At 41.4% G+C, this 12,667-nt stretch overlaps 1 protein-coding gene across 9 annotated transcripts in view; it reads right to left on the reverse strand.

Annotated features, from left to right (window-relative positions):
- LOC119659689 (unconventional myosin-XVIIIa) overlaps positions 1-12,667 on the reverse strand; it is a 426,534-nt gene that overhangs the window by 275,372 nt on the left and 138,495 nt on the right. For 5 of the 9 annotated variants that reach the window (XM_038067933.1, XM_038067932.1, XM_038067931.1 and 2 more), the window contains exon 2: positions 12,246-12,380. The exons of the other annotated variants lie outside the window; for them this stretch is intronic. The gene's annotated coding sequence lies outside the window, so the exon portion shown is untranslated. The remainder of the gene's footprint in view (positions 1-12,245; positions 12,381-12,667) is intronic. 9 annotated transcript variants of the gene reach the window in all.

The raw sequence follows: 12,667 nt of genomic DNA on the forward strand, positions 1-12,667 counted from the left end.
CTCCATTCGACGTTTGGCTTAGGGACCAAATGGAGTGAAGATGACCACCCATTGCAAGGTCTGCAAATGCTCTATTTCATAAGATCGTCAAACGTTTCCCTTGCAACCGTTAGCTTCTGGGGTGATAGAGGACGCGCCTTTGAGAAGATCTGGGAACCGGTTGTGTTGATGTGGTGCTCCACATCGTGCTTAACCGGCACTACTTTCAGTAGCGATGTTACGATATTTTCGGAGGAGTGCGCGAGTGCGATGGTCGGCATCGGGATCGAAAACAATGGAAAGAGTATCGTTTTCGCAGGTGGCAATTCCCCCTGACGACTTTAATGCGATTGCGGGGTCTATCAATGCTTTGCTCCTGGTGACACAGGAAGTCTGCGCCTAAAATGGGGGTGCTAAAGTCCGCCGAAACGAATCGCCACGAAAACGATCGGCGCAGTCTACCTCTCGAAAGCAAAGTACCTACCATCGCCATAAGCTTCGAGACTGCGTCCACAAGTCACGTCCCCATCGCTTTCAGGTCTTTCACCTCTTGGTGGCGGCAGTACAGTGCCTCGACGGAGACGAATTCACCACGGCAATGCAGTCGTGATTTATGCCTCCGATGTCCCGCCACATGTGGATGAAATGGGTATTCACCGTAAGATGCGGATACGGACTGCTTCTCCAAACAGAAGAGAAATCATTTCGGTCGTTAATGTACTCAAACGGAGTAAAGCCGCTGGGCCTGACGGTCTTCCCGCAGAGTTATTTATCACTGCACCTGCAATTACTGTTGATCTGCTGCTTCCACCCGTACGGAATTTTTGGGAATCTGAGATCTTTTCCAGAGAGTAGAAGAAAGGGATGATCGCCAGTATCCCAAACAAGTCGGAATACCGGAAGCTCGCGCTTCGGGTATAAAGGTTTTGTGTTATGTAAGAGACGCACATTTCTCTGTCCGTATATAGCTACAAATCCAACATAATCCTTCATATTTTTCCAAACTACGAGACATACGTACATATTAGAGCCATAGATATCATGCTCACCCTAAACAAACAAACTGCCTATTACCTGCTGTACACATATATGCACATATCTAAGTTTATCGTACTCATATTTCCGATTTACGTCTTATATCTATCTGAATTAGGCACTAGCCGCAAAGTTCATTAGCACGCATATATTATATACCTACATATACACATGTCTGGTTGACAAATAACTAAAAAACTAAAACAAAATAATTGTCTGCGACCCAATTCGTAAAAATTCATTTCGTTGTGGTATTGACGAATTGATATGTGATGATGACGTCATGCGGGTTGTAGAGTGCACGAAATTCACAAAAAATTGTAAAGTTTCACCCCCAATAACTTTGTTAATAATAGTTGGATTTTCTTCAAACTTGACCAAACTGTGCATTATATTCTTCGTTACACTCATGCCAAATTTTGTATTTCTGGGATGAACATAAGGGGGGGTTCCGGGTAAATTTCTAAAATGTGGAAATATACTATTATTAACTTTATTTGTGCAGATATCGGAACCGGATATATTTTGAGGCCTAGATTTCATAGAGATGCACCACTGTGATTTTTTCCAGATTTTTCGGTTGGATAGGTTCTGAGAACGAGACCTGTTACACTTTTTGTGGGTCATATTTTCAACCCTGACTCCCCTATGTTTCATCTAATATCAAATATTGAACCAGATTCGAAAAGTACTAATTGAGACCTTTCATTTGATACCCTACTTGGCTACATTCTGTGAAAAAAAAATTTGTACCCTCCATTCACATGTACGGAGAGCCCCCCCTTAAACTTAACGGAAGATGGCGCCACTTACTGCATGTAAAGGGATCACCAGATTACATACTCTCACCAATTTTCGTGACAATCGGTCTAGCCGTTTCCGAATAAATCGGGTGTGACAGACAGACAGACAGACAGACAGACAGACAGACAGACAGACAGACGGACAGACGGACAGACGGACAGACAGACACCGTCACCATTCTAATAAGGTTTTGTTTCACACAAAACCTTAAAAAGGGTATCTGTTTTGAGTGTGACAATGTGAGGGGTGAGTATCTGCGTGCTCCTTGCCGTTGGAAAAATAATAGCTAAAATAATTCTGAAACATATCAAAGAACACCTCGAAAGTTTGATCGACAGAGAGCAGGCTGGTTTCCGCTTGGGGTCCTTCTGCATTTACCACATCGAAACCTTACGAATCATTTGGAAGTAAGTAGGAAGTAAGTAACTAAGTAATCGCTTCACATATTCATTATCATTTTCGAGAAAACTTTCGATAGTGTGAACTGGGAGTGCATGTGACGTCATGTACGTAGAAGGGACATTCCTTGAAAACTTATAGCTATTATCAGAGCAACATATGATGTCACAAAATGTCACGTGCTGCACTAAGGTAAAATCGCAGAGGATTTTAAGGTCCAAAGCGGAATCCACCAGGGTAGCATCTTGTCACCGATATTATTTCTTGTGATTATCGTTGACATTCTTCATGCTGCCATATACGCTAATGGAATTTGTCTGCTCCCTCACCGAATCATATACCTTGGCCAATACTAGATCTGCCTTCGATTCGTTATCTAAAATATAGAAACATGGTTATCTCAACACCAAGATCAAATTGAAACTATATCGGAGAACGCTGGCTTGATACTATTACAAAGGAAAAACTTGGTCAGCGTACAGGCCTCCCACCCGGAAGACGGAAGTGGCAGTGTATAGGTCACATATTAAGGAGGATCGACAATTGCATTGCTAGCTATGACATGCAATGGAATCCACTCTGGCAAGATGGCCGACAAGTGGATTGCCCCAAGGATACTTGGCGCAGAACAGTAGAGCTAAAGCGCATTTTAAGTAACCGCGCACGATAGCGCGTAGGTGTAGTTGACGTGCTAAACCCCACGAAAGGGTAAATGGCAACCATATATTCGTCTATTAGCTAAAATTGTGTTTAGCTTTGTCGAACAATTCTTTGTAAAGTTTTGCCATTTCATTTACCCATAAAAATTGTGGTAGGTTGCGATTAACATAATTTGGAATTACTACTTAGTAAATTGGTCCCATGAGCTGTATCTTTCCCATAGATATGACATCTTGATATTGTTAGAGTTTTGGCTTATTTGATTTTGGAAAATCTTTTATCGCTCCTCATTTTTCAATTGTAGGTCATGGACCTTACCCGGCCAAAATCTCCTCTTTTACTGGTGGTGGAGTAAAGATTACCGTGATATGTGAACATTCCAAAAGCGGCGCCATATTCTCCGCGGCTGCTTTAGATAATATTTGCCTACAATCAGTCGTCGAGGACTTCATGTTCTACTCTTGACATACCAAGCCAAATTAGCAACGGACAACTGATTAAAATACAAAACGGTAGATATTAAGTCATATTCAGCAGTAGTTCTGGTTTTGGTGCTAGTGAACTTTTGAACCAATATGTAAGTTGTCCAACATATTGTGAACTTCTTGGTCTATGTTAGAGAAGGATCTGTAAATGAGGTTTACGTCTGATAATAATGATCGTAGGTGTATCAGAGCACTGCACTCTACAGGACTACGGTCAACTGTAATAGGCAAGTCGACTCGACTGGTATCCGACATCCAGGCACGATACGAATCCCTGCCACCGGTGAGATTTCAACCGTGACCTTTTGGGTGACAGCCTAGCGCTCTAAGCCATCCGAACACGTAGTATGCATCTAGATTTTTGGCGGTTAACGTACTATGTTCCTAGATTTTCAGAATATTTATGAAAATTTAAAATGCAATTTACGTGCTTGATACATATGAAACTAAAACTATGCAAATGGGAAAAGCATTTCTAAATTATGCCATTATCTTTTAGTCAACTTTCCAACTCAGTTAATCTGCGAGGAATCTCCATCTGCGTTATCACAGAAATGCATTATAGCCTCCACGAAATTTGATACTAACCTTCACCAGAGTGTAGGAATTTAAAGAGGCTCATAAATAAAATAAAAATTCAAATGATTGATTGTCAAACTAACCAGGAACTAAGTATATAGACATGTCTTCATTCCCAATATTTGAATGAAAATTCAATTTAGAAAACTTTATGGCCATGTTAGGGTACTATTTACATGCTAAATCCACCTTCACACAGTGTTGTGATAAACATAGGTACGCATGTCAAAGCCAAGCAAGATAAAACTTTAAATTTTAATTTTCCATCTTCTAAATTTGATAGCGGAACGAGATACGCTTGGGACTTTTCATTGGAGAAATTCTGATAGGAGGAAGAAATGAATTATGTAAATTGGGAAAGAAAACTCTAGAAAACTATAAAAGCCGTTATAAAAGCATTTTGACACCTCCAAAATCTATAAAGTTGGAAGTAGGATAGATTCAACAACGAGCGACGATGGACTGTTTAGGGCTTTTATTATGGGGCCAAGGATTGTTTATTTATGGTAATTGGGAGGCTACTGGTGCAACAAGACTGAGTCCAAATTCTATTGACCTAATTTCCTACGCCTGCTTTCGTCTGTTTGATCTTTGGGAAGATAGATGCAATAGCGCCATAAAAAAATAGGGAGACCACCACTGTTTACTTGACGTGAAGGGTTTTATGATCCCCACAGTGTTTTATTTATTGGCGCAATATGGGGAGCCTGGATCGTGTTGGATATAGGGATGAAGTACTTGTACTTTGTTTTTTTTTTTGTTTCCTTGTGGCTTATTTTTATAGTTCCTATTTCTGGAATAGAAGAAACCATGTGTTGTTGGACGCTATACTGAAGCGCTTGAATAACAGATACTAATGTGAAAATTGACCATGCTGAAGTTTGCTTCATCGCGAATGGCGATATGAGAAGTAGTAATTCTAACTTCTCTGGTATAAATTAGTGTGCGATCTTTGATTTTTGTTGGGATGCAAGCGGTAGAAATAGGAAGGACCTTGAAACTTTACGGTCTATTTTGGAATGGCTGAACTGTACACAATTGCACAATTAATTCTTTGATAAAATCTGGGACTGTAAAAGTAGATAAATATGTAAGTTGTTAAAGAGATGAAAACATTAGTGATATAAAATAGAACCACGTAGCAAATCGTTCAGAACTTCCGGGGAACAGGGAAACTGGGTGAAACCACTTTGCTCAAGTTGGTCACGTGTTTAAGAGCTGCCAAAGCATTGATTGAAAATTGGGCGTTTAAATCGGATTGATGACTATGACTATAACTCAATAGCGAAAGCAGTAGAATAACATAAGATACAAGTGCAATAGAAGGCAATTGTGAAATAACGTCTTGAAGTTGAAAAATAAGCTTCAACTAAACATTGTATACGGTATGGGGTATATGGTGTTGTAAGCACAAGCAAAGCAACGTGCGTCACCTACAATGAATATTGAGTTGGATGAAATAACAATCAAATCTACGCACCTGCCTAAAATGAACACAAATTGGTAGTAGTTCAGTAGTAATGGAGATCAAGTGAGATTCGTTGCGAGAATATACAAGTAGGTGAATCGAGAAAAATAATTGTCTCTTTTCGAATTTCGACTAATTTAATAAGATTGCTAAGCAACACAATTTCGAATCATTTCCTTCCGGCCGAACTCTCGAACTGAACGTAAATACTGAACGACATCAACACTAATTTAAACTAATTATGTAGAAGTAAACTGAAAATAACTTGATCCGGGCTTTATCCAGAAAATTATTGAGGCAGCTAGGACTGACCAATGTAAAATCGAACAGTCTTCATGTCCTTATTCGCCCCTTCCATGCATTCATAAACACAATGTGGGTAGGAATTACGCTCTAGTCAAAATCCGCCTAGTAAATTTAGGCCTCAGCTAGTCGAAGCAGAACCAGATTTTCTTTTGTGACTGAGGAAGTCCTAGGTTCGGCCCTGTGAATTGAGACTTAAGTATAGACTCGACGTCTTCCTTGCTTGTCATAAAAGGCGACCTGTAAAATTCGAAACTTTATTGCTATCGAATGCCTCGGATAGGGATAAACCTCACATCAAAAACCTTTGGCTATCGGAAATGGTTTAGCGATAGCGAAGGTCCGGAGAATCCTCTCCAACCCAAGTGAGAACTCTAAAGGTTTATGTAAGCTGGACATTTCAGTCCTAAGCTCTTCCAGCAATGTACTTTTGTACTCTGGAGAACCAAGGTGTAGCAGACGCGAATCTGGCGTCGGGTTGTCCTGACGGCTACCAAAAGGCACGCTCTCTTGACATGGGAGCCGGTTTTTGACAGAATTCTAACTGAAAGATTCAGGTCCAGGTTAAGGAGCATCACATTTTTACAGCCGAGACTTCCACTATAGGGAAGAAGGATACTTTCTATGATCAATTAAATGCAGTCCAAAGGAGGTTACCTAAAATGACATTGTGACCATAACGTGTGATTTGAATACAAAGTTAGGCTCTGACAACACTTTGCTCGAGCAGGATATGGAAAAGCACGGTCTTGGCAACCAAAACGATATTGGTGGGAGACAGAGCCTATCATTAGGTTGTTGTTGGCTTTCAACTGACCAACACTGCACAAGCAATCAGATTGACCACTTTGCGATCAGCAGCAGATCTAGAAGCCTGGATGTGCGTAACAAGAGAAGCGCTGACATTAGGTCCAAAAGTGATCAACATGTGATGGTTGCTTACGTTCGCTTCCGTGTTGCGTCCGCCATTTCCCCCTATGTTTAAAATCGGTTGCTTATATGACCCAGATGTCGCTTGACAGTGGGATGGTCGGACAGCATATACACTGAGTAACCCACCTGACAATATCGACTTGCATCTGGTCGCCATCAAAAATGCTCTTTTCTCGGATCCTATGCAGTTCGTACAAGGCCACGTTCTGCAGGAGTTTCATAGAATAAATGGAAGGGATTGAAAGCTATATTGATTGCTGCGAATAATAACGGGCTTGACGCGTTCAAACTCCGATACCGAGCGAAATCACGGGAAGTTCAACGTAGTGTGCGCAATGATAAAAGGGAATTTGTGCTGGTCAGGGAAGCGGGAGAGGCCGGAAAACACAAAGATTTCAAAAGTATATACCGCAACCCGAAAGAACTTGCTTCCGTGAAGAACGTCAACGGTCGAATTCTTATCCACGATGACGAGTAACTGAAGAATTGGAAAGGACACTTCATCATTGTTCTTAACCGTATCACATCCGGTGAGGTTCCTCCTCCTGCGGATGGAATTGATAGTCACTGTATCATGCGAATACGGACTGTTCATCCAAGCAAAAGAGAAATAATCTCGGGCATCAATGCATTCAAACGGAGTGAAACCGCTGAGTTTGATGGTCTCCCCGCAAAGTTATTTATCGTTGCACCTGCAGTTACTGCAGATCTCCACTCATGTTAAAATCTTGGGAATCGAACACCTTTCCCAGACAGGCGAAGAAGGGGATGATCGTAAAGATTCCCAAGAAGGGCACCCGTGATAATTGGAGAGGTATCTACTCGCTCCCCATCGTCGCAAAGATAATAACCAAAATAATACTGGAACGCATCAAAGAACATCTCTGGTTTCCCCTTCAGATTCTCCTCTATTGACCTCATCAACTCCCTACGCCTCACCTCCTCTTCATCGATTTTGAGATAGGTTTCGACAATGTAAACGACAAGTGTATCTGCACTGCTCTACGTAGGAGGGGCAGAAAGAAGAAACTAATAGCCATTATCAGAGCAACATACCATGGCACAAAATGCCACGTGTTGCACCGAGGTAAAATTCCAGGGGAACTCAAGGTCCAAAGTAGAGTCCGCCAGGGTTACATCTTATCACCGATATTATTTCTTCTTGTTATCGGTGACGTTCTTCATGTTGTCTTGTCCGGAGAACGTGGAGAAATTCAATGGGCCAACCTTGACTACTCTGATGACATCTGTTTGCTCTCTTCAGATGCCTTGGCTTTGGTCGCATTGCGAAAGCAATCACCAAGTTCAAATGACGGGTCGAAGCAATGCAGGAAATGCGAAGCATTAGTAAGGACTGTAGAGCTAGCCCAAAATGGTTATGGTGTAAGGGAAGGAGAGTGTGGACCATCGGCACATTGAATGCAGGAGTAGATGCCCGGAATACAGGAGAGCTCTCAATGCAAATCGCAAATGAAGTTGATGCAAATTAATCTCAGTCATTGCTAAGCGGTGTAGATCATCCGTGAGAAAGATATCAATGTGTCCATAATTAGTGAGCCACATCTAAATTATTTGAATCAAGGATCACACGGACCAAGTGGCGCTGTGGGCTTACTTAGAACAATCCTTTTATGAAATACTGGAGCATAGAGAGGATCGATTCATCACAGCAAAGGTGAGACGGGTGGGGTCTTCGAAATGGTTTGGTGCCAGCCTCTCGATCTCGTACCTTGGGTTCGAATTTCGGTCGCCATGGATGTTTGTGTGCGTTTGTGGAAGCCAAAAATATATTCAAATCCTTTGAATAGAATCGAATTAAAGTGGCGTTGTCTGAAGATTACGCCGCCACACTAGGGATACCACAGAGTTCAGTGCTGGATCTCATGCTGTGGAATATCACGTGTAACGTGGTGCTTGTTCTTTCCGCTACAGAAGAGGCTACGTTTATAAGCTTCGCGGATGACCTGGCCGTAGTTGTAACACCAAAGCCTGGATGTCTACGCGGCGAAGACAGCGAGAACGGTAAAGTCCTGCCTAGAAAGAGCCGAGCTGACCTTGGCGAATCAAAAAAGAGTAGCGGTCTTAAAACCAACTGTAAACTTGGAAGTCAACAGATATACGGTCGTCTTTAGCCTATTATGATATGAAAAGTCCACGGCAAAGCCAAATTTAGTACGAAGCACTAGTACTATCCCGAAACGAGCCAGTTTAGAGAGCGAATGAATTTCCTATGCTGCTTCGCTCTGAGTACTCGCACGCCTACCTAAACCACGCCCATCAGTTCTCACCATGTGCTTCAAGTAATCGCTGTATGTATCTATGCATTTTTTATGCACTTCATGCATATTGATGAATTGCGTTTTTTATTACTACGGGACATTGATGTCTAAACATTACTCATTCGTCGAGGATAAAGAAAGTGGTCTGTCTTAGTTCCTACAGGACAAGTTGGTTACTAGTTGGGTCCAAGGCGATTCTGACCTTCTTTAGGATAGAGTTCTGCTGGTTTCATGCCGGAGACTCTATATTAGGAAAGGCGTAGCAACTCCAGTTGGCTCTGAATTGAGGGTAGTTGCTGCGCTTTCGTCCAAAGGAGCTCGTGCGCTAATCAGCCGGGGGTCCTAGGACATTGCATAGTTATATGTTGTCCCGAAACTGCAATTTGTACCAATATATGTGTAACCATATTTTTGGTTGTAAATAATAGAAAAGATTAATGAAGAACTATCTATCTTCTAGATAAAGTTCTTCTTCTAATTTAAACCCCAAATGAGACTGGGGACTACCCGTACAAGTATATAGGTTAGAGAAGCTAGCAAAACTATAAATGTACTGCTGTACTTTAGGAAACAGGGCTTGTTGGCAGTACATATAACTAACTCATGACATTTTTTGGCCAGCCGATAGCGCTTTGTGCATCATCAATCTGACCTAACACAATACGACGCTTTCAAATATGTTGCTCAAGAGTAGCGGACTGAACTACTACTACTATGGGTTAGCTGAGTGGCCGGAAGCGGGTGTAAACTCTCAGAGAAGGAAGCAGGTGAATTCCATTTACTGCCTGATGGCTGTGGAAGTTTGCACCAGATGAGGCAATATTGGTATAGTGGGCACAATCTCAGTCGACATTCAGGCGAAAGAAAAAAGGTATGTTATACCATGCAAGACGTATGTAGGAGTACACAGTACGTAGGAATGCAGGAAGCTCAGAGTCGTATGATACCTTGCAACGTAGATAGGACGAATTAACGAAAGGTCGGTGGATACATAGGCTCATTCTAAATACTAGGATATGGCTTGAGTGAAAATACGAGAACACCAAATATCACACCACCCAGTTCCTCACAGGCGTGAGCCCCGAGAATCTACTTGCCGAGATACTGAGGTCGAAAGAGAGCTGACTAACGTTTTCCACCGCAATCGCACAAATACAGAACCAGCTTCTGATAGAAAATATTATAGAAGGTGGAAAACTGAAAGGAGTAGGGAAGACAAACCCACCCCGCGAAGTAATATTTAACTGATGGTCTGGTGCTGGAAAGATCAGGATTGGTTTTTAGTGGGTGTGAATCCTACACATGCCCGCTCTAGCTCTGACCATCGTGCAACTGAGCTGTAGTGGACGTGCCTTTTACAAATTTTTACAGCTCAGCGTACAAACAAAAGAAAAGAAGTTCCTGGCCAGCCGATCAGTCAGGGATCCCGGTGACTAATGGTGCTTCACAGCTTTCAGCTGGTCCGTATTCTACCTGACGTTATTCTATGGAATAGTTGGGATACATATTTCATAGTGCTTAGTAGTAACTTTACGACCATTTGGTAGTTTCTATTCTCAACCAAAGGACCTTTATGCGAATTGATTTTCTGCAATGCGAAATGCAGAGTATCTTTCATTCTTATGCGAAAACCGCTTACTGACGTAGTCGCGGTAGTCTAAGTAAGAGTGGATCAGCGCCAAAGAAATTGATTAAAAGATAACCTGTAGGTAGGTAGCAACTCTTCTTCTCCTTCTCCCTCTGCCTATCCCTGGATGGAGTGGCGATCGAATAACTCGATTTTATGGTTGTTATTGTCGCAAATTTTCAGTGGAACATCGTGAAAAATGATGCAAGGGGTAAACTCTCTCATATTAAATAGAATTCCAACGCCTAAGTGCGTAAATTTAAACTTGGATTCCCTTTCCACATAAACATGCAGAAATCAAGAAGTTTTGTTCTACGCTTCCAGAATGTTGCTCAAAGGTAGCGGGAGCCAAATGTGGCAGCAGCCCTGCCTCTTGAATCAACACCAAGTGGCCAAGAAGAACCTCCAAGTGAGGATGCCGGGAAACGCTGTATCCACATCGACTTGCTGGTTGTGGATGCAAGGTGGGGGGCTAGTAGAGCGACTAGACTTGAGTCTCGAAGGATCTCTTCTGAAGAGACCCTCCCACAGGTGGCCTTCTGAGAGCATATGTCCCAGGAAAATTCCTGGAGGATGTGTTCTCAGGCCAATTATTAGCGATTGGTTCCTCTGTGGGAGTTTCAGTGGTTGTTCTCCTATCATGGACAGAGCTTCTTCTGAGCTCAAATGGATGCCGTGCCTCTTAGTTGCGGCAGAAGTGCTGCAATATTAAAAGAATTCAAAATTTACGAGAAATTCATTAATTCAGTAGTATTAAGCGCTGATGTCTAAGGAATACTACGTAACTTTCGGGCAACACCTCTCATCGAAATTAAAGGAAAGTGGAAGAAACAAAAAAATTGATAAATACCCACATATTTGGGTAATCTATATCAGTAACTATATTCCCATCGACCAAAAGAAAACCGCCAAAGCCAAAAAATATAAGCAACCCACCTTCGAGTTATCATCAATGGAGTGCTAGTTCACAGGGATATAAATGTCAGAATTAGTAGGTGAAACTCGAAGGCACATCAACTATGACGTTATTTTGAAGAAACCAGACTCCCGTCATCGCTTTTTATGCTTCTGATCACGGGACATTCTTAAGAACGCTTTGGGAAAACAGTTCCCCTGTACTCAATTATAATTATCATAAGATAACTATAGATAGACATCGGCTCCAACAAAAACACTGCAAGACCTAGATCTTTTATAGATTATTGCATTAGCAATATGGTGGTTACCCTCATCTTCGTCTCAGTGGTCACTCGTTTGATAGATGAAAAATTCTGAAAAATTCTAAGTCAACCATCGAGAGCAGTCCATTGCACCAAAATTTAAATTTTTACCTTTTCGTTGATAACTACTTATAATATATTCACTAATTCTCTTTAGACTCAACCGGCTTTTGTGGAGCCAACATTTTTTGCGAGGCTAGAAATGTGGTTTTGTTGACTATTTCTTTTTCTCAATTTTTCAAGAAAATTAAATCTAGATATCAGATATGATATTCATCTAGGTATGAAAATTTCAAAATTATTAATAGCTTCTAAGATGATACATGAAAAGTTATTTCAATAAGATGTAGATATAAGCACGAATTCAACAATAATATTTTTTAAAATAATGGGTTCAAACAAGAAAAAAAGCATCAATTCATATCCGTTTCGAGCATGTATCCTTTATATAATTTCGCTGCAATCTTAACATACTTCACTGCAAGACACGACACACTGAATATTTGATCAAAATGCTATGGACACTTTTCATCAATCACTTCACCAAACACTGGAGTCAGGGGTAATGGTCCTATCAGAACTCTATAGAGAAGCGCAGAAACCGATCAACTGCAAAAAAGACACAATAAGTTCGCCTGAACAACGAATTAGCGCAAAAGTTGCCGCGGGGTCCAAAATTCCGACCATTTAGTTAGCACATTCAATTAGCACAAGCCATGATCATTTATAATGTAAGAACGATAATCGATTCTAGCCCACATATCACTAAGTGCTTGCGAAAACTAATAAGATCAAGTGATCTTCGAAGGCGTTAGGTGATGCTTGGAATGTCGTTAGAAGTCATGTACAGGGTTGTTTTCAGGTTTCATACAGTCGTCACTGTCAGATTGTATCTG

This window comes from Hermetia illucens, chromosome 6 (assembly GCF_905115235.1).
Source record: "Hermetia illucens chromosome 6, iHerIll2.2.curated.20191125, whole genome shotgun sequence".
Lineage (NCBI taxonomy): Eukaryota > Metazoa > Arthropoda > Insecta > Diptera > Stratiomyidae > Hermetia > Hermetia illucens.